Raw genomic sequence first — 21722 nt, forward strand, 5'->3', positions numbered from 1 at the left:
GCCAGCACCAAGTGATTATTACTGCCTATGGCAAACTTTTAAAAATAAATTAACCTAGTTACGAATGCTTCTATAATAGTGACTTTATGACATTATCTTAAAAATCTCAACAACTTTAAACAAAACTGTACATATTTGATATAAATCGAATGTTTTTAGCAGTGCTAAATAAAACCTTTCAGTAATACAAAATTGTTGAATTTCTTTATACTATACTTAAATTATCACCATGATGAATTGTTAGCTTAGGAATTAAAATTTTATACTCTAAAGAAATAAAAAAAGAAAAAAAAATGTATTTCAGTATAATCCGAAAGAAGAAGAAAGAATCGGCTAAGAATCGGCCAAATATGGCCGATGCCGATACCGATGCTTAATTTTGTGGCCGATACTGGCCGATGCCGATACCAAGGCCGATTAATCGGTCGGTCTCTAATATTATTAGAAGGAACATATTCAATCTGAATTTCTTCAAAATTTCTGAGAGACTCAACTATAATTTCGGTAAAAAATTTGTTAGAAACACTGATGTCCTCATATTCGATATATAGGGTCTTGGAAACTTATGGACCGATTTTGGGGATTTTTAGAAGGGCGATGCCACTCTTTAAATGCAGTATTTTTGCAAAGTTATGTTTCGATATCTTCATTAGTGCTTACTTTATATATTGTAAAGTAAACGATTCAGATCGACATCAAATTCTGGTATATGGGAAGTAGACGAGGTTGTAAACCGATTTGAACGGACAGACAGATATCCGGATTTGAATATATATAACCCAATATCTAACTCGTTTAGTTTTATGACTTACAACCAACCGTTATGGGAACAAAACTATATTACTCTCTTTAGCAACTTTGTTGCGAGAGTATAAAAATGAATTACACGACATCTATCATTATCATATAAAATCCTCTCTCTCTCAAAGTCACTTTATAACATTACAAACACATATCATATCTAAATCATGTTGGAAAGTTTCATGAGAGAATTAGACTATATTTAAACCAGTATCTTTTTTCTGTATGACCTTCAAAAACATGTATTGAAATATCATTGACAACGCATATTGAGTAAAGAACGGGTTGATACTTTGAAAAGACATCATTAAATTTCGTTCCTTAAATAAAAAAAAATGATGAAATCAAAAAGCTCGACAGGTGTTATCCATATTTGGTGCCTGCCAGACCATAAGTGGTTGGCTTAGTTCCATATAACCCGATTAGAACCAAACATAATGAACGTTGGGAACAAAACAAATTTTTTGAGAAGGATGATAATTCACATATAACTCCGTTGTCCAAGATATATATCTGAGTGCATTGTGTGCCAAACCGTATGCATAGTGAAAAAATGATCTCACTGATAACATGGGCGTCTACATTTTGGGATGCCCATTGAATTAGATTTCGTCGGTTACATTTTGCTGTTTTCAGACTTCACGGGAAATTTATCGCAAAGGAAGGGGCAATCGCCGAGACTGGAACCTATTTTGAAGCAAAAGGGAAGTCGTAATGCAAAAATGGTCTCGAAAAGTTGGAAATTCGCAATGATAATAGAATTTGTACTACGAAAATGGTATCGAAATGTTGCATATTAGCGAAGAGTTTTTTCCTTCCATTAATATAACTCAATTGTCAATTTTCGCACAGGAGTTTATTGATTAGTTAATTGGCGATTGCTCGATAAATGGATTGATTTAGAAGGATTTACCATCAAACTCTGCGGGCTGTGGTCCATACTGTAATTTGGTTGTGGTTATTGATAAAATCGCAAAGAGGTGATTGAACTTAGCAATTTCTTATGAACAGCAAAAGCAAAAATGTATATATAACAGCTGACCGTTAATCGAGTAGCCGGCCGTGCGAAAGGCAATTATAATCTTAATAAATTAAATTATTTTGGCTGTGTGAAAAGGCTATAAGATCGGAACAAATTTTGTGATTTGAATAATCTAAATCCCGTTAAGACAATGTAAGCAGTGTAGTAACCTTGTTTAAAAAGATCTACAGGCTTATAGCCTTTTTGCCCAGCCAAATTAATTTAATACTTAATTGATCAATTAATTTCTGTGCGAAAAGGTTTATCGGTTGATAAACGAAGACGAAACAAACAAACGTCAGATTGCGTTCACTGTTGACAGTGCGAACAAAGTTGTAAAAAAGTGGTCAAATAAGTTTTTACAGCATCGCAAACAGGGTAAGACTCTGATAGAGCTTTCAAATTGTAAGCTCTTCAAAAAACTTTGAAACTTTTAAAAATATTATATGAAAATGGTGTTGCGTAGTGTGTTATAAGCTCATATGCTTCCAATTACCACACTATATTTATACTGGTATATATAATATATATATTTATAAAGCTATCTTATCACTGTCAACTATTACCACATACACATAATAACATTTGAGTATAAAGCGTGCATTTCGCAAACAAAGCACTTGTAGCCTTAGTGGATTTACGGCTTGACTTAATTTATACGCCGAGTTGACAGTGGTTTATCTCTATACAAATAAATTCGCTACAGCTCATCAAATACTCTGACTGCAATAATTTAAAATGTCTTTATTACCCTGGTTTATAGCCCTAGATTTACTATCAAAAGCAGCTGTAGTAAAAGTTAACAAATAACAGTGATTTCTGAAATTTATAATTTGTTGCTTTAAGTGGCAAGCTTTTGAAATGATAATATTTTCAGTTGAATAGTGATAGTGTGAAGTGTAAATAAGATTAATTTCCGCGGAAATTAAGAGCACGCGAATTTATGACTTAATCATCAGGAAGATATATGAGTGGTGTAGTGCAAAGATACATGGTATAAACAATATGAGGAAATCTCTATTAAAAGACGGTAAAAGAGTATCATGTTGGAATTATTTTGACAATTTGTGTTTATGTTTAGATGGGATTCAGAATATAATGAATATGAATGCATTTTGGGCACATCACTATTCAAAAAGATCACGAGAGACTTCCATATGCTCAATGCACATAGACTCATATGTAGGTGTTTATTCTTCGACTTTGTTGTAATGGTCCAGCAAAATTCAATACCAGTTCCATGGTGAAGTCTCATTACTTAAACCGTTTGTTTTCATCTTAATTTCCTTATTTCATTTAAATTTTTTTCCATCCACACAGTTTTTGAGTACGGTAGAGAGAAATTAGCCCCTAGTGATCAAATCTGTTTTATACAATGGGTGGGGACTAGATCAAAGCGTAATTCTTTTAATTGATCGGCGATATCGATGCACAATTTAACTTGCCAGAGAAAGTTTGGCTTAAAACTTATCAACTGTGTTTCTCGTATTAAGAATAATTTAACAAAAATAGCAAAGGTAACGTCATTTTGAGACTAAAAACGAATGATTGGACCTTTCTTGTTGGCGATATTAGCCTCCCAAAATATCCAAAAATCCTATCAAATTATTAATATTTATATATATGTACATTATTAAAATATTAAAATAAAAATATATACAATACTTGGGCTCGTCCGGGATTTGAACCCGGGACCTCCCGCACCCTAAGCGGAAATCATACCCCTAGACCAACGAGCCAGTTGCATTATTGATAACTGCTCCATGTGCTTGACGTGATTGTATGCACAGCTTGTTGTCCAAAAACTTGTTTCGAATGTAAAGTTGGCTTGCAACAAATGAATGTTGGTTAAAACGGAATACAATAATGTATGCAGAAAACTATTGGTATAACCAATACTAGTTTTTTGTATGAATGAAATACAAAAGTAACCAATGCGAACATAGTATAAATTTTATAGATATTCAACAAATATCGTGTTGTTTCTATGCCTTCTCATAGACACTCGTTCGTATTAAACCCATATATGTATATAAACTATCGAACTATTAGTTCAAGATATAGTTCTATCGTAGTATAGATAGAGTATTTTGAAAAAAAAGAAGCAATTTTGACTGTCAAAAATACACCTTTCAGTGTAAATTTAGCCTATCCCTACTAAACGTCAACCTCGTCTTCATGCGGTACTCCCTGCTCACTACGAACGAGCTCCAGCGACCTAGTAAGGGCTGTAGAAAGAAAGACTCTCCTACACCTCTGGCTGCCTAGAGGCAAAACCGACAGCCAAGGCACAAGGCTCATGCAGAAGGCTTATCACCTACTCACCTTTAACCATTAGATTACTGAAACCATAGAGGCCGTCAGTTCCGTCAATACTACATCATATCATGGTTACCGACCTGGTATTCGTAGACAAGGAAAGCTCTCTTTTTAATACAAGAGTGTTCGGAAAATCTTTTTTGATCTGTTGAAAACGATGAAGTGATTTTCTATACACTAAAAGCTCTTCGATAGTTCTGTTTTAGCAACAGGTAAGGCATTTTTGATAAAAATCCAATTATCCTCTAATTCACCTGCCACACCAAGTGTGCCACATTCAATACACGCACATAGGTAATCCCTCTTATTAAGCCAAGCGTTGTGAAAACACAATAAACCATTTCCACTTTGCTCTCCTCTTCGCCAGTGTCTATAGTTGAAACGCACTTCCGATTGCCCTGTCAAGACAAGCAACAGCCAGCTGTCTGATATGCTGCTGACAAATTTAATACCACCAATTGCGACAAACAAACACAACAAACGCACAGTGCACGCGGAATGCTATTGACACAACGCACACTCCCACACCACCGGCCACACCGCCTCGACGCGCTTAGCCGACGAAACCAGATGAAAATATTAGAAAATAGAACAGACATTTTAATGAAGTTTCAGTGGCTGCTGGCAGCAAGAGGATTTTATATGACATAAGTGAGGCGTTTGTAGCGAACCAAGCAGGGAAGCAAGGGGGTGAAATACTGGCTATCGCAAGCTATACAGTTTATGTATAAGTATGTGTAGACGTGCATTGGAAGTTCTATGAAATCTGCAAATTGCCATGTCATTATTTGTTAACATCAAAAAGCCGTGCACATACACACAATAACAACAGCGTGGTAGTACAGCTGCCAGCAGCATGAACAGCTAGCTGTGTCAGCAGAAAAAAAGGCCACTAGCAAAGTGCTGGCGATGTTGCCACCCGTTGACACAGTGCTGTGACTATACGTTTGTATGTGTGTGTGTGTGTCTGCATTTCTGTGCGGCAAGTGGCAAGTGGCAAATGACAACTGCTGTTGCTGGTGTCAAAGAGTGTAATTGGCAACTTGGAAAAGGGGCATGACATACAACAACAACAACTACAGCAATGATAACAACAAAAATCTGGTTATCTCAGTGGTACAACAAGCAGTAGTAACTTGCTCGCAACATGGCTAGCTCAGCCAGTTAGCATCCATTTGGTCTTGTTCTTTTCATAGCTGATATTCCTTATATTATTTTTCCTTTTTTTCAGGTTTTTTCCTTGCGCTCTGTCAGTGGGCATGTTTAATTTGACAGCATAATATGGCTTAGTACACCATGTAAGTACCGCAAAGAGCCACAAAGATGCGCAAATGCAGGTTGATATGGCGAAATGTTTCACATGTAAATAAAGTGAGCGCGATTACAAACGCTTGGAATATAAGAAAAACTTGAAGTTATAAAATGAAAAAAATTATTGAAAATAAGTATTACAGCCCTATTCTGTGCACTTTACAAATTCAACCAATTTCTAATTTGTAAAAAATTGAAATTTATCAAGCATTTCGTATTCTGTGTCTAAAATAAAAAGCTATTTTCTTTATAAGTTGTTAAGAAGTAAAATGCTCTTGACAAATAAAATATCTCGCTGTGGATAGTTGTGAAAGTGAATTTGTTTCAATGGAGATATTTTACTTTTGTCGTTAGTCTTATACAAAGAGGAAAAATATGATCATGTGGATGGCTCGCGTTATTGAGCCGCTTTTATAATATATTAAGAAGTTTATTTTTCCGTTTTTTGTATAAAAAATGAAGATAATGAGGGTAACATTGACGAAAGTGTTTTCTATATATTGCATGCTTTTACGATTACAGCTTAGCAAATTTTTGCCAACAAAGAACAAAGTTTCGATTTCGTAGTCCCCAAGGAACTTTTCTGAAGCTAAACATAACAACCAACTAAATCAAAATATGTATTACATTATGAAGTAATCTACGGCTTTGCGGGGGAGCAAAAGACTATGGAGGATCTGGGATGGAAAAGTGAATATATAGGCTCTGCCATTTGATTATCAATCAACTTTATTTACGCGCGGCACTCCCTGTTTGGTTAGGATAACCCTGTCATCTATATAGAGTAAATGGAGTTGTGAAACCAAACCAAATACTTTGCATCAGGTCTGAAAGGCTTCAGTCGATATCTCGACATCAGAATCGGATAGATAGGCTGATAACTCTTTGGTCAATCATAAACCAAACTTATCAACGAAGCCACACTGAAGAAGGATCGGTTAAAACAAACACTCATCCAAATAACAGCCTTTTGCATGAAAAATAGTGCCAGCTTCGGAGCATGGAATATTTGCGCACCCTAAGAAAAGTCTAGACCAAAAGCAATGGATATATTGTGAAACTGAAGTTAAATTATTAACTATTTTGCAACAAATATTGAAATGTATTTGAAAACTTACGTTAAAAATTAATTCAAATAAATTTTTCAATTCAATTCGAATATAATTGGACAGACTCAGCTGTTTCTGTTTACATTATTTTGTTTCCCATACGTTTGGGGAAAAGCTATGCTTTTTATACTCTCGCAACAAAATTTGCTAAAGAGAGTATTATAGTTTTGTTCACATAACGGTTGTTTGTAACACCCAAAACTAAACGAGTTAGATATAGGGTTATATATACCAAAGTTATCAGGGTGAAGAGTGGAGTTCAAATCCGAATGTCTGTCTGTCCGTCTGTCCGTCCGTCCGTCCGTCCGTCTGTGCAAGCTATAACTTGAGTAAAAATTAAGATATCTTGATGAAACTTGGCACACTTATTTCTTGGCACCATAGGAAGGTTGCTTTCAAAAATGCAAAATCGGACCACTGCCACGCCCACAAAATGGCGAAAACCGAAAACACATAAAGTGCCATAAATAAAGCTATGGAAATAAAATTTGGTATGAAGGATCACAGTATGAAGGGGCATATTTGGATGTAATTTTTTTGGGGAAGTGGGCATGGCCCCGCCCCCTACTAAGTTTTTTGTACATATCTCGCAAACCAATAGAGCTATATAAACCAAACTTTCTGCAGTCGTTTTTTTAGCCACTTCCTAATACAGTCCAAAAATGAAAGAAATCGGATAATAACCACGCCCACCTCCCATACAAAAGTTAGGTTGAAAATTACTTAAAGTGGGTTAACTCACTAACGAAAAACGTCAGAAAAACTAAATCACATAAGAAATGGTAGGTGAAAGCAGCACTCAGATTTTTTTACAAAATGGAAAGTGGGTGTGGCGTCGCCCACTTATGGGTAAAATATCATATCTCTGGAACTACACGACCGATTTCAATGAAACTTGGTTTCCTTACATCCCAATGATATGTTGTGAAAATAGGCCAAATCGCTTCACAACCACGCCTACTTCCTATATATCAGAACTTTGAAGATGCTGAATCGTTTACATTACAATATATGAAGTAAGCACTAGTGAAGATATCGGTGCAGAACTTTGCACAAATACTATAGTGTTGCAGCCCCATTCTAAAAATCGCCGAAATCGGACCATAGGTTTTTAAGGCCCCATATATCGAACACGAGGACCTCGGTGCCTAATATTCCAACTTTCAACGGACTTTATACAATATATATGACGAATGTGTGGGTCAAATTGTGTATTATATAATATTAATTAAGTCAAACAAATAAATTGCGAGAGTATAAAATGTTCGGTTACACCCGAACTTAGCCCTTCCTTACTTGTTATTTTATCAAAATTGTCACAGAATACCAAAAAAGTTCTTATTTGATAAAAATTTGAAAAAAATTTCAATTTTTTTGTTATTTTGTCCAGTGCACAGAATAGGGCTGTTAGTATCAGCTCGAATTATTATGCTACCAATATATGACATTGGTTAGGTCAACAACTTGATGTACGTGTCCCTTGGATCTTTATAATGGTTCGTTAATATCAGGCCACCAAATGCTGTAAATCGAAAATATATAAAGTGCTATCAGTAAGACACATGGGCGAAATCCGACCACAATTGCGCCAACTTCCCATATAATACAATGTAAATATCATCAGAATCGTTCACTTTATAATAGAAAATTCAAGAATCAGTGAGGGTATCGGAAAGGTTTTTAAAAATATTGCTCTTGAGATTTAACTACTTCCATCTGAATACAGTTGAACTTCCATAACTCGAACTCTTGAATTAGCACTAGAAGTTGAACTTCCTAAAAATTACCTTCCGTAACTCGAAAGTCTCTCTAACTCGCAGTTTGTTTGTGGATTATGGAGATTCGGGTGTGTGAGTATTGTCAACATAATTGGCCTACTGAGAGTACTATTCGCAACACCATCACCCATCTTTAGACCCAGCATTTATTATTGTACAATATTCGACCGAATGGACCATGTCGTAGCTGGGAGTGTACACAAAATACAGCTTGTGAAATAACTGAAGCCGCTCGACCTTCCTAAGCGACATCGCATGTAGGCTTTTGAAAAGTACCAATAAGAGCCAACGTTTTTCAGCCAAATTCTGTTCATCGATGAGGACCATTTCAAGCCCAATGGCTATGTAAACAGCAAAATTGCCTCATTTGGGACGAAGAGCAACCTGAAGAGATTCAAGTTTGGGGTGGTTTGTGGGCCGATGGATTCATCAGTCCAACGTATCCGTCAATGAAGACCGTTATCGCACCATGATAACCGACTATTTCATGCCTGATATTGAAATTCGTGCTCTCATCAAAATTTGATTTCAACAAAACGGCGCCATTCCCACACATCGCATCAATCAATGGAGCAGAAAATTTCAAGTTTTGGGCTGGTCGATTGGCAACCAAGATTGTGTGATATCACACCGTTAGACGTTTTCCTGTGGGGATATATAAAGTCACGCCTCGATTCAGGCCTTGGAGCAAAACATCACGCGGGTCATTCGCCAGTTACCAGTCGAAATGCTCGAACTAGTTATCGAAAATTGTACTCAACAGATGTACCATGGACAGACGTAGCAGCGGTCAACATTCGAAAGAGATAATCTTTAAAAAAGTAGATGCCAAAGAATATTCTTTCGAAAGGTAATAAATATTCCTCATTAAATTTTAATTTTCTGTGTTTTTTTTAATTAGGGATTCTTGAAATGGATCACCATTTACTTATGTCCATCATTCTCTCACCAAATTAAACCTCCAGTTCTCTTAATGCATCGTGGTATTTTCATCATCCCACAATAGTAAAAGGAAACTAATTGTTACCAAACGATTTACGTCTTTGAAAGTGTTGTTTTTGCTGTTGTGGGGACATAAAATATACTCAATAATCTTAAAATAACCCATGATGAGTCTGAAAATTTCAACAGAAACACTATCTGCTCCTGTTTCACATGTGGCAATTGATAGCTTTATAAATAAACATTAAAACACCAGATTGTACACATACTTGCGGGTGCGCATTCACCTATTTTGCAATCATTAACTTGTTGAACTGCCTCATGCGCTAGAGATTGCATCTAATCAGATAACACTCATATATTCCTATACAACTGCTATCTGTGGGTTACGTGCGCTTCCATGTAATCCATGTTTGCTATTTTTAGCACTAAGCTCATGGATTCATTTACATGCAGCGAATACAATAAAAAGGTGAAATGCTCGTAAAAGGGCACTGTAATGCAGGCAAATATGTCAGTCAAGCGAAGACATACATACATACATACTGACTTACACTCGTGCGGCTGTCAAAAGGCGTTAATTCCGAGATTTACTTTATATTTATACATTACAATTGCTGTCAACCGTAACGTAGCAGTTGCTTATGTTGTTGTTGCTGCCGTCGCTACGGCTGTCAGTGTCAACGACGCTGATGAGTGACAGTTGTAAACAACGAGTAAAGCAATAAATTTCTTAATCAACTCGGAGATTTTTTATGCACGAGTATTTTTTATTTGCTTTTACAAACACCTTTTTTCGCGGCGTTTTTCTTTTTTATTCATAGCGGTTACTGGTTGTCAGTGACATGATTGTTGCCACGTTTATTTTGATATTCTCATACATATTTTTAAATGTACTCGCGCGAAAAAATAAATCCGCTATAAAAGTCTTAGCCTCCTACAGCCCTCATATGGCATGAGTAGGGACGCGTCAAGGGAAACATGGATATATGTTGACATAGGCGTATATATACCATATGTTTGTATGCATGTTGCTACATTTATGTAGCTGCAATATATTTGGTGCGCAACATATAAATTTATTTTACAGTTAATTTACAATGCGATAAGCCGCATGAGTGTGCCTCATGAGGCGCATTCAACAGACTAGCTGTCGCACTGTGGCGTGTAAAAATTAAGTATACGCCTTGGCGGGAGTATGTGAGACACCATCCAAGCGAATGTGGCTATGCATGAACGCCTAGAATGTGTACATTAAACCATATATGCTTACAGAATATAGCTATATAGATGTATATATGAGCATTTGACTTATCTTGTGGCTGTAAAAAAAATGTATGTATACGCTATAGAAATATACATACATACACATATTTGTATGTGGAAACATTTTCACTCTTGTTTCGTATGAATTTCAAAATTTTTTTCTGCTTATTTCACTAACACATATACATATATACATATGTAAATATGTAAGTGGGTTTGTATGTAGTCCGTACAAGTCATGTGTCAACAATACAAACTGATTTATTACATTTTGATAACCTCAAACAACAATAATAATAATTGCTGTCATAATTTATGGCAATTTCGCAGTACGTGTATTTTTTTTACTCGCACTGTTCTCCCATATTTCAATTTTAAATGACTTTGTTTACAGCTGTAGCACCAGCGCAATTGCCTTTCAGATGCTGATTAATGCGCACGACTTTGCAATTTACAAATGAGTATATTTACCTATAATTGTAACTATGTAGTAGCTACGTAGCGCATATGTGCATAAGTGCTTGAACTCGTATTTCATAATACTTCCACTTACAGTCGAGTAAGCTCAGTTTCTGGCACAAAGAGTATACATACTTAAACATACAGTTGCAAGCAATAAAAATGCAAATTTTCTTAATGTCTTCCCTGGTCCATTCATTTTTTTACTGTCTATGCCAGAAACTTCCATGGCTTTCATTACTCTCTATATTTGTGGCATTAACTAGAGCGATATCAATCGTGAACGAGTAAGAATATATTGATCGGAAATATAATACAAGTACAAGTACATATTCATATATGGCCAACCCCGGACTTGTGAAATTTTAGAGATGGATTTTGAGGTCACGCAGTATCCACTTTGCACCCAAATATTCACGTACGATATGAATAATGTTTTATTCTCTTTTAAGTATCAGTTATCTCTATCAAGTCGATTATGTGGTTATCCAATATAATTTAACGATTAATGTGTTTCTACGTTATCTTCTGTGATGTAATCTAATGAGTGCGACGATTGCATCAACTTCCCCTATGTATATACAAGGCCTATATTTTTTGATTCCTCCTTGTTATATAAATTGTAATTGCTAAATACTTAGAGCTATAGCAAATATATATATTTTTTTTATCAACAACTATTTATTTATTTGTATTTTTAAATTTACTTAGTAAACATTTCATTAACAGCTTTTTTTCCTTCCTAAGTATGTCATAATCTACAAAGATAAAGATAATTCTAGTTCTAAAATTTTTACGTGATGAATTGCAGGAACTATTGGTCTACAACTTTGCTTCCGCCGTTTTCCAATAGATGTCTCTACGGTCAAGCACTGGTCGATTAAATCGATTAAATCGTTTTATATCGATCTTGGACATTTGTGTCAACATTAACCCAACAAAATATTTGTAGAGATCTGTTTGCATCCCAAACTTATTCTCAAAACTGAAAATGTCACTTTTCGAGCCAAATTCTCGACATTTGCACAGAATACGCATGCTGCCAGAAAGATGGTCAAAAGTAGTAGCTAGCAACGGCCAATATTTTGAATAACATTTTTGTAACCGTTTTAATACAAAAAAAAACCTTAAATTTACAAAAAAAACGGCGGAAGCAAAGTTGTACACCTAATATGCTATTGATTAAACTATATACCGTGGAGACCAGTATAAATGTACACCTAAACTAAAAAAGTTGTAAACATTTGTTTGATTATCATTTTGTTATACAACAAATGGGAAGCTGCCAGAATTTTGCACGTCACTGCAACTGTAGAACCAATTTCAATTATCTATTAATTAGTGTCGCAGTAGATCTGGTATGTAATAATACTAATTTTTTACCCTTCCATTGAGTGTCGTTGACCATTTCTAAAAGTTATTTGAATATCTTAACTTCAATATATTTGCAAAGTAAGCTGCCACCAATACATTGAACATAAGATAATACCCAGATAATAGTTTCAGTAATTCCTTATTATCGTGAATCCATGACTTCAATTCCTTGGGGAATAACTACTGTACATCACGGTGCTTAAGGAGTCATACCAATATATCACATAAAAATGAGGAGAGGAGAGAAAGTACTCGGCCGAATATTTAGAATTTTTTTGGATCTGAAAAAATGTCGACCTTTTAGGTACAAAATTTGTCGTTATTTTAATGCCAAATTGCGAATTATCAAGAAATCAAAAATATCGTAGGTCATTGTCTAGAGTACTACTTATGTAGTACTTAGCAATTTTAAATATGTCGTTTCACGTTTAAAGTTTCGACTATAGTGGCTTATATCGCTCTTTAAAACACTGCCATTCAAAAACGATTCAAGATACGACTTTACCGCTTTCACAAGATATTTATTGAATAAACTATCGAATAAGCATTGGTATAGATAAACTATTAAAAGGACTAGGTTAACTGTACTTGAAAGAAACGGTGTTTTATAAAAATCATGGAAACCAAAAAGATGGGGCCAGTGTGTTAAATATAATTGAACTATGAAAATGTGGACAAACATTTTTAACTTTTGCTGAGTATAAAATATGGTATATCAGCAAGACAGTGGTCCCAAACACACCCCTAGTTTTTTTTAACAATGTAGTTGAAGTTTTACTTTAAGGGGTTATATACAGTTAGAATTTTCAAAAAATCGACTTTTTTTAATTTCATTTTCTTAATGTACATATATTTAAGAATACACACAGAAAATTTCATATCGTTCCGGTGAATATTTTCAAAGTTACAAGCAAATTTGAAAAGGCGTTTCAGAGTGCTTGGGAGTACAAGGTCCGAGCGGCAGCGCGTTTTTCTCAAAATGGTATTTTCAAAGTCGGTGACCAACATTACTCGAAAACGGATAGACCGATTAGTCTCAAATTTTAACACGACCTTCTTAAATATATTTTTTAGTAATAAATCGAAGATTTTTTCTCTCCGATAAATATTTATTTTATAAACAATTTAAGGCCGAAATTTCGGTGAAGAATCGATTTCTTTTTTTTGAAAAACCGCCATTTTGTCAAAAAATTTTATTTTGCTTATTCCTTCGATTAATTACTAGATTTAACATTATTTTAACTAAATCTGTTTGGTTTTTTAATTTCATATGATCCAGTTCCGAGATATAGTGGTCACCGCAAAACGTCTTTTTTGAGAGGAGCTCCTGGAGATTAGCTGTAGCTCTTTTTCAAATAAATATTTTTACTAGTACTAAGTCTTAAAATACAGTTAAAAGATACCATAATATGTGTATAAATTTTTGGATCAATAAATTAAAAAGTTTTCTCAGAAAAAATTCTCGAAAATTCACTTTTTTTCGGCCGTCTAACTGTACATACCCCTTAAGCTTTTTTGGAAAATAGTCAAGAAGCCCTAATGACACAAAAAAAAAATACAAAAACCAAAGCAGAATTTGAAATAAGTACAGGATGCATGGTATTCTTTGAAAAATACGCCACGGCCGTAATAGCCAATAAAGGATATTCTGCAATGTATTATTTTTATAACTTATTCCACATAATCAATATGGTACAGAAATATGAATTTGTTTCGCGGATTTTACACTGCAGGAGAATTCAGTTATTGTTGATCTTACATATTTTTTCTTCTTCCAATTTACTAACCTACTTTTATATTCTGAATTATAATAACCATTTTTAATCATATATTTTAACTCTATTAATGCATGTGGAAACACTAATAACAAACTGATTAGCTTATTTTAAACAGATAGCATAATTTAATAATGAATTTTAAAATTTTCCATGTATAAAAAATTGTAAAAAATAAATGATCGCCCGAGCAGGGACTTGAACCCTGGACCCTTGGATTAAAAGTCCAATGCTCTACCGACTGAGCTACCCGGGCACATACTTAAACACCAGAGGATCCTCGCTAAGAACACTAGCTATTCAGTACACCAACATAAACCAGAAAAATATGTATTAATTTAAAACCAAATTTTGAGCTTCGAAAATTTCGAAAGAACAGTTTTCATAGAACTTTGACGCCTGTTATCAATTTGTCGTTCCAGTTATCTCAAAATTAAAATACCACAAAGAATTTAATATAAGTATCGAAGAGAATTAAGTTGAATTAAGCGGAAATCCAAAACCGCAAATTATTTAAGAAATAATAAATATAACACTCAAGCCCATATGCGTCAATTTTTCAGCGATTAATAAACAAATTAATTTTGTTTGCGGTTGAATTCATGTCAAAGGCATACATAAGTAGCGCATATGAAATCATCGACGCGCATAAAATGCTTATCAGCGAGCAAGGCAGTATACATATGTAGCTAGGTACAAAATTTCGGGCGGAACTATGTGAGCAAACTAGCAGTTCGCTTCGTTGTTGGCTCCAAAACTATTCGCTTGTAGATTTCAGCAATAAACACACAGAAACACACATACATAATAGCAACAACTATATTTAGATACGCCAACGTCACGTTAATTGTACCGCTTATTGGGGGGCGAATCACGTGTGACAATAATGTACCAGACTAGCCTACAGATAATGTTGGCGGCTGCGAAAACAGTAAAATGAAGATACGCGTGTTTATTTCAACACGATTTGTGTGCCGGCCACCGAAGTCATCTGCGCAAACACGGCGAAGGTGAGTAAACACCTATGCACTAAATTTCATAAACATCCGTAAATATGTGCTTATATTTATTATATTATGTTTACACAGATACTTTACGGTTACTTTATCACTCCGCAGTCAAGCGAGCAGCATGCAGCGTGTGATATGCGTTTACACACAAATATGAGAAGCTTTCACCAAATATTGAGACAACAAATATAAATAGCTCGGCAGTAAAAGCATGTGGATAGAAATATCACGCTACCAACGCACTCTTCTTCGTAATTCGCCCTCGGAACAGCAACTACATAGCCCACAACATTGTTGCGCTCCACTTCTGGGTGCCAGCATATTTGTTGCTTTCAACGTAATGCCGCACTGCGCCGCATTTGTCAGCCGACTCTTTAATTACGGTATTTAATATCAAATGACAAATTCTTAAGCCGACGGCTGCTTTATTTGTTTGCGCTGTTAACGCTTTATGACTGCTGAATTTATTTACTTTAATTAATTTAGGGTAATTAGCGTTGATGGATGAGGCGCATTAACTTCTGCTGCCGCTGCTGCTGCTGTGTCGTTGCTTTGCTGCAGAACGCTAAATGGTCTGGGTTGGGCATTATATTTTATATGACTACGTGTTTAAATAAGTAAATACGTTGAGGCTTAAAATTATGAGCGTTCATAAAATTTTATGTAGCAGTCTTTAACAGTACCATGTTTAGTGGTAGCTACTTTTTTATACCATCTTATACAAAAATAATCTATTTATGCGCTGTATATACATATTTCATAGTACATATGCGATAACTTCTACCCATTGTTTTTAACAATAACTGAAATGTGTTTATCAAAAAACCACAAATTGTAGTTTCCGTTGTGGTTTGGTGTTGCTTAACTTTTAAGGGATTTTCCTGAGTTACTTAAGTTTTTTCGAATAATCCACAATTTTTAGAATCAGCAATGCTACTGAATTTGATATAATTACAGAAATAACACATTGTGGAAAAAACTTCATCAGTAATGCGGGGAGCGCAGAGAACTTGTTGGATATCAAATAAGTACTTTTAGTATTTCTATTAGGAATTTACAACACAACTGTTAAATTATTTCTCAAAATAAATTTTAGGCAAAATCAGCTATTAGCACTTACGCATGTCTAGTTGAGGGACTTTTCTGGCCCCCTGAATTCAAAGGAACTGTCAGAATTGCAAGCAATAATGGTCCAAAAGGTAAAAAATGTACAATCAGCATTATTATATTTTTTTTTAATCGCTGCATTTCATTTATTTTGATTATATTCATGAGTAGTGCCTAATTAGACTAGTCTTTGGGGAAGTATGTCAAGTCAGTGAGTGGTTCATGCTGATAGACCAGCTACATCTAAGTAAGTAAAAATTAATATTTAGTGCGTAATGAGGCATACAGTCCAGTGTACATTGGAAAATGGGATTGACAAAATAGTCATAATATGAGGCAGCCACGGTGACTTACACCCAGTAATTCCTGGACCGATTTCATTCAACTCCGCCAGCAAGCTATATCCCTGATTATACTTTTTTTATTTTAGGTAAGATGTCACATATTAACTGATATATATGGTGTAAAAATTATCCATAGACACTGATGTCCTAATGTGCAATATCTGGAGTCTTAAAAAATAATAGTCCGATTTCAAGAATTCTTTTTTAGCGTGTATATGAACATAAAATTTGGTTTAAATAGCTAAGTAGTTCTTGTAAGGTGTGGTTATTGATCCAAAAGTAGCCGAAAACCGCTCCAAATTCGTTTGCGACATATTTAGGCCACCTTCAACAAACTGATTTGACCTAATCAGTGGCTTTAGACTTGGAAAATAAACAACTGACCAAATATTCATCATGTGCCAAATCTTGGAGAAGACCCGTTTAAAAAGAATCGACACACACCTCCTTTTTGTCGATTTTAAAGCTGCTTTCGACAGCACGAAAAGGAGTTGCCCGTATGTCACTATGTCTGAAGTTGGTATCCCTGCAAAACTGATACGGCTGTGTAAGCTGACGTTGAGCAACACCAAAAGCTCCCTCAGGATCGGGAAGGACCTCTCCGAGCCGTTAGCTACCAAACGAGGTTTCAGACAAGGGGATTTACGATCGAGGGACTTCTTTAACATGATGATGGAGAAAATAATACGAGCTGCAGAGCTAAATAGAGAAGGTAGAATTTTCTATAAGAGTGTACAGCTGCTGGCGTACGCCGATGATATCGATATCATTGGAAATAACACCCGCTCCGTTAGTTCTACTTTTTCCAGACTGGATAAGGAAGCGAAGCGTATGGGTGGCGAACGAGGGCAAGACGAAATATCTCATGCCATCAAACAAACAGTCAGCGCATTCGCATCTTGGCTCCCACGTCACTGTTGACAGTCATAACATTGAAGTTATAGAGAATTTCGTATACCTAGGCACCAGCATCAACACAGATAATAATGTTAGCCTTGAAATCCAACGCAGAATTACTCTTGCCAACGGATGCTACTATGGACTGAGTATGCAATTGAAAAGTAAAGTCCTCTTTCGACGAACAAAAATCAAATTCTACAAGGCTCTCATCATTCCCGTCCTACTTTTTGGTGCAGAAGCGTGGACGAAGTCAACATCCGATGAGACGGCACTAGTTTTCGAGAGAAAGGTTTTGCGGAAAAATTACGGCTATAACCTCATAAACGGTGTCAGGAAGTCAAGAAGAAGAAGTTAATGTTAAAAGTATGTGTTGGAGACTCAAATGTATCCAATAGAGTAATATTTGTTTAATTTTTTGAAAGATAATCAGTTCAAATTTTCATTTTGAGCAGAATGTAGATTATGCAAATAAAATAACGGGCCTAACCATTGAATCTGTTTCGATCGAAAAATGGTTCGATCAAAAAATTGTGCGTCGGAATCTTTAAAACCATATCGATAATCAATTTTCGATCGAATTGAACTCATTTACCGACTCGATAAAATGCTTTCCGCGGTTGGATTGAATAGTTTTTGGGAAGAAATTTCAAATATATTCCCAATCAAATATCATCATTTGTATATAAACGACTATTAAACTACTTAAGTTATATGTTTCAAGTTTGCAACAAAGAAAGAAATAAAAATTTAAAACACATGAGGTGGGCCCAAATAAAGAAATGGTAAAAAATGCAAAACACATTTCTGGAACATGAGGTGGGCCCTTCAGCTAAGATTCTCTTTAATATGTTTAATTTTAAATATGTATATAATGGCATCGTAAACCAACATCATATATGAAGGCAATATTTCTCAAGTCCCTCGACACTAGATATTTTTTTCTTAAGGCATAGAGTATTATATTTAATCCATTTTATCATATGCACTTTCCAATTTCATTTGTGACACATTAGTTGATATATTCTGATTTTCCAAAACGCAATATTGCCGAACAAATTAAAAAGAGCCGACTAAGATCTCAAAGTACCAGACTTTTGCGTAAAGCCTCAACTGCTTATAAATATAAAATATTTTAAACCAAATGAAAATGGTCAACTGCCAAGGCATTGACACTTGTGGCTTAAATAGCGTTAAAGCGCTAAAAGTCGGCGGCTCCTTTGAAGTGAGCCATCTCAACAGGCAGAACACAGCAAACAGCTGAAGCAATAGCAAAAACAGACAAACAGTAAAAGAATGGCATAATGTAACACAACAAATGAGACTTTAAATGCTTATGTCGCAGTTGTAAAAGACAAAAAGAATGGGTCGGTGAAAAAAGCACAACAAACGGTGGACTAAACTAGCGCCCTACCGCTACGAACATGGGCTTAGTGCAGCTAAAGAAAAACCCACAGTAACAATCTACTTGAGTGTCCGCGTTCGTGCTGGTGTTAGTGGTGGTGGTTGTCGCGGCAAAGTCAAAACTAAAGTGATTGTGTAGAAGAAATATGGAAGTTAAAATGCCATGACAGCATGAACTGCTCAGCACTGACAGTGCGGCAGTCGACAGTGGACAGGCTTTAAATGTGAGTGACAGCTTCTCAAAAGAGTTAATGCTGTTATTAAGCTGCGCGCACTGCCGCTTTAACCGCTTTAACTGCCTTTTAGAGACGGTATTTGCCGCCATTGATTGCATTTGCTTCGTTGTTTGGATGGTTGGCCGGTTGGCTGGACGCTTTGATGGTCGGTTAAGTGAGCGCGTAATAATTTTTGTACGCTTTAATATTATGATATTTTGAGTGCTTATTGCGTACACTGAGAAAGTTTTCTCAATTGCGGGTAAATAAATTGATATTTCCCTCGTTTGTAACAATTACTTTGAAAGAGGAAGCAAAATTTGTTTATCGGCGAGTTTCATGTCGCGTAATCTAGTGATTTTAATACAAAAAATTCCCGTCTCACAGAAAATCCAGGATTCATGAAACATCACGAGTACGAACAAAAAGCTAACGAGTCACTTTTTATTTTTTTTTTTTGGCATTTTATCCTCAAAAATCTTTGAGTCTTTTTAAAAAAAAATCGTCGAAGAATATCGATGGATTGGCTAATTAGAATTTGTGTACTATTGGCGATCTCGATACAAGCCGTTTCGAAATTATTTGCATGTCAACATTATGTAGTGTTTACAGCCTTGACCCTTACCTTTACCTTCGAAAAGTTAGTGGTTTGCTACCTCAGAAACTCACCCGGCTTCTGACTTTCAGTGTAAATGTCTCAAATGTCTTCCCATAGTTTTATTCCGTTTAGTTTCATAATTTTTAGGTCTCCTCGTGGAGATGTCAGTAAGAGCGTGAAAGGGGGAAAAACATCATCGCATCATACAAATCAAAGCAAATTTATCCGTTCAAATGGCCGAAACTGTCACTTTGACAGTTTTGAGTGATTTGTGAAGACAGTGCGATAATAATGGCGTTCCTGTCAACGAACACAAGCCACGCAGCAAATTGTCGGTAGTGGTGGTTGACTGTAGTATGAGCGGTTCCTAATGAATAGTTTTTTGGCTTTTGTTTAAATATTTGAGCAATTGTGCAAATAGTTAGAACTCAATACTTGAATATATATGTATATATGTGTATTGGACAATTGGGACATTTTATGGTATCACAAATATTTCCTTGTTTTACATAAAATAAAACTTTAATGAATACACAATAATTTTTCTTAAGTTTTGTAGATTTTTCCATTTCATCGACAATCTAAGAAACCCTTTCCCAGTTCTCTGATTCATTATTTTTCTAGACACGCTAAGCGCACAAGCCCCTCACGCGAGTTTCAGGTTTAAATAAATATTAGTGAATTTTTGCCAGACCTTGATTTAAATAAATTTCTTGACTTGTTTTGACATTTATGCCAGCGTAACAGAGATGTTTTGTCGCATGTTTGCGCACGTTTTCCTGTCAACTCATCGCCTTTGCTGTTTTGCTCTGGCGGACGTGAGCTGGTGTCACGAGATTTAACACGACATGGGTTGGGCGTTGAAGAAGAAATGTGCTGAACATGTGCGAAACTCGTGAACGCAATGACGTTAGTGGAAAAAACTTTGGAAAAAAATAATTTACGAAGATAATATTTCGATCAAAACAAGTTATATCACGTGTTTGAATAAGGAGCATATATGTACATATATGTAGGAATGTGCTTACATATGTACATCAAGTCAGCTTTTCTACACGAGTGTAAATATGTACTTTTAGAACATGGCAGGTAGTTACAGAATGACAAGATCATCAGTTATTCACTGCAGCATCTATCTACCAGATGGTGGTATTTTAGACTTTATAGCAGACTGTACATTTTTCTGTGACATGTCTTCAAATTAGATAATAGTGACAGATTCAGTTACTCTTATCTATTGTTGGAAAATCTGAAAATTTTTTATAGACTCTGAATAACGTAGTCTTTCTTATGGACATTCCATATGTTTGGATGTATTTAATGTGGCCACGCCCATTTTTTATTTCTTCAAAATGTCATATTATAATGTATGGAGAATACATGAGTTCTTGAAATACAGAACTTTTTTTCGATACAGACCAGACAAAACGATTTTTCAACACAGGTCCTCTTATGAATACCCATACCATAAGTCCTGACAGAGTACTGGATCCATCATAAAAAAAACAGTATCCTTGTAATTGCCTGCAAATTATGCCAACAACTTGTAGAATAAATCCCTCTTGAGTGCTCAAATAAGTTAGGTTAGGTTAAGGTAACATGGTATATATGGGACTGCAAAAACCGTCAATCCTTTGTGATCCAAAATATAGATAACAGAGATATTCAAAACTCTATTTCAGCATATCACATATTTGTTGAAGCAGTTAATACCTATTAGGCCTAATTCAATTGGCTCGCAGAAGTTAGTGCTACCGAAATGTTTCATCGTCAGTCCAGTATAAACAGGATAGTAACCATTAGAAAATATCCAGTAAAGACCTTTGCGGAGAGCTGCACCTTGCTAAGAGCAATTATTTCAGCTGATCTCCTACGATCCAATCTGAACTAAAAAGATCTCGTAATAACAAAAGTGCTGATCGATGAGCACCGACTACTCATACGCCCATGCGAGGTCCACGGAGCCAATTAGGTAAATCCAAATAAGGGTTA

General features: G+C 35.4%; 1 long non-coding RNA gene and 2 other non-coding genes across 3 annotated transcripts in view; 1 reads left to right on the forward strand and 2 right to left on the reverse strand.

Annotated features, from left to right (window-relative positions):
* LOC128920382 (uncharacterized) overlaps positions 1-9181 on the forward strand; it is a 41180-nt gene extending 31999 nt beyond the window's left edge. The window contains exons 2-3 of the long non-coding RNA XR_008470438.1: positions 5373-5439; positions 5975-9181. This is a non-coding gene — a long non-coding RNA (uncharacterized LOC128920382). The remainder of the gene's footprint in view (positions 1-5372; positions 5440-5974) is intronic.
* On the reverse strand, positions 3490-3561 carry Trnap-agg (transfer RNA proline (anticodon AGG)). The gene has a single exon. It is a non-coding gene; the product is annotated as a tRNA-Pro (tRNA).
* Positions 9182-14338: 5157 nt separating the features above from the next.
* On the reverse strand, positions 14339-14411 carry Trnak-uuu (transfer RNA lysine (anticodon UUU)). The gene has a single exon. It is a non-coding gene; the product is annotated as a tRNA-Lys (tRNA).
* Between the last annotated feature and the right edge of the window lie 7311 nt (positions 14412-21722).

The sequence above is a fragment of the Zeugodacus cucurbitae genome, chromosome 3, assembly GCF_028554725.1.
Source record: "Zeugodacus cucurbitae isolate PBARC_wt_2022May chromosome 3, idZeuCucr1.2, whole genome shotgun sequence".
Taxonomy (NCBI): Eukaryota; Metazoa; Arthropoda; class Insecta; order Diptera; family Tephritidae; genus Zeugodacus; species Zeugodacus cucurbitae.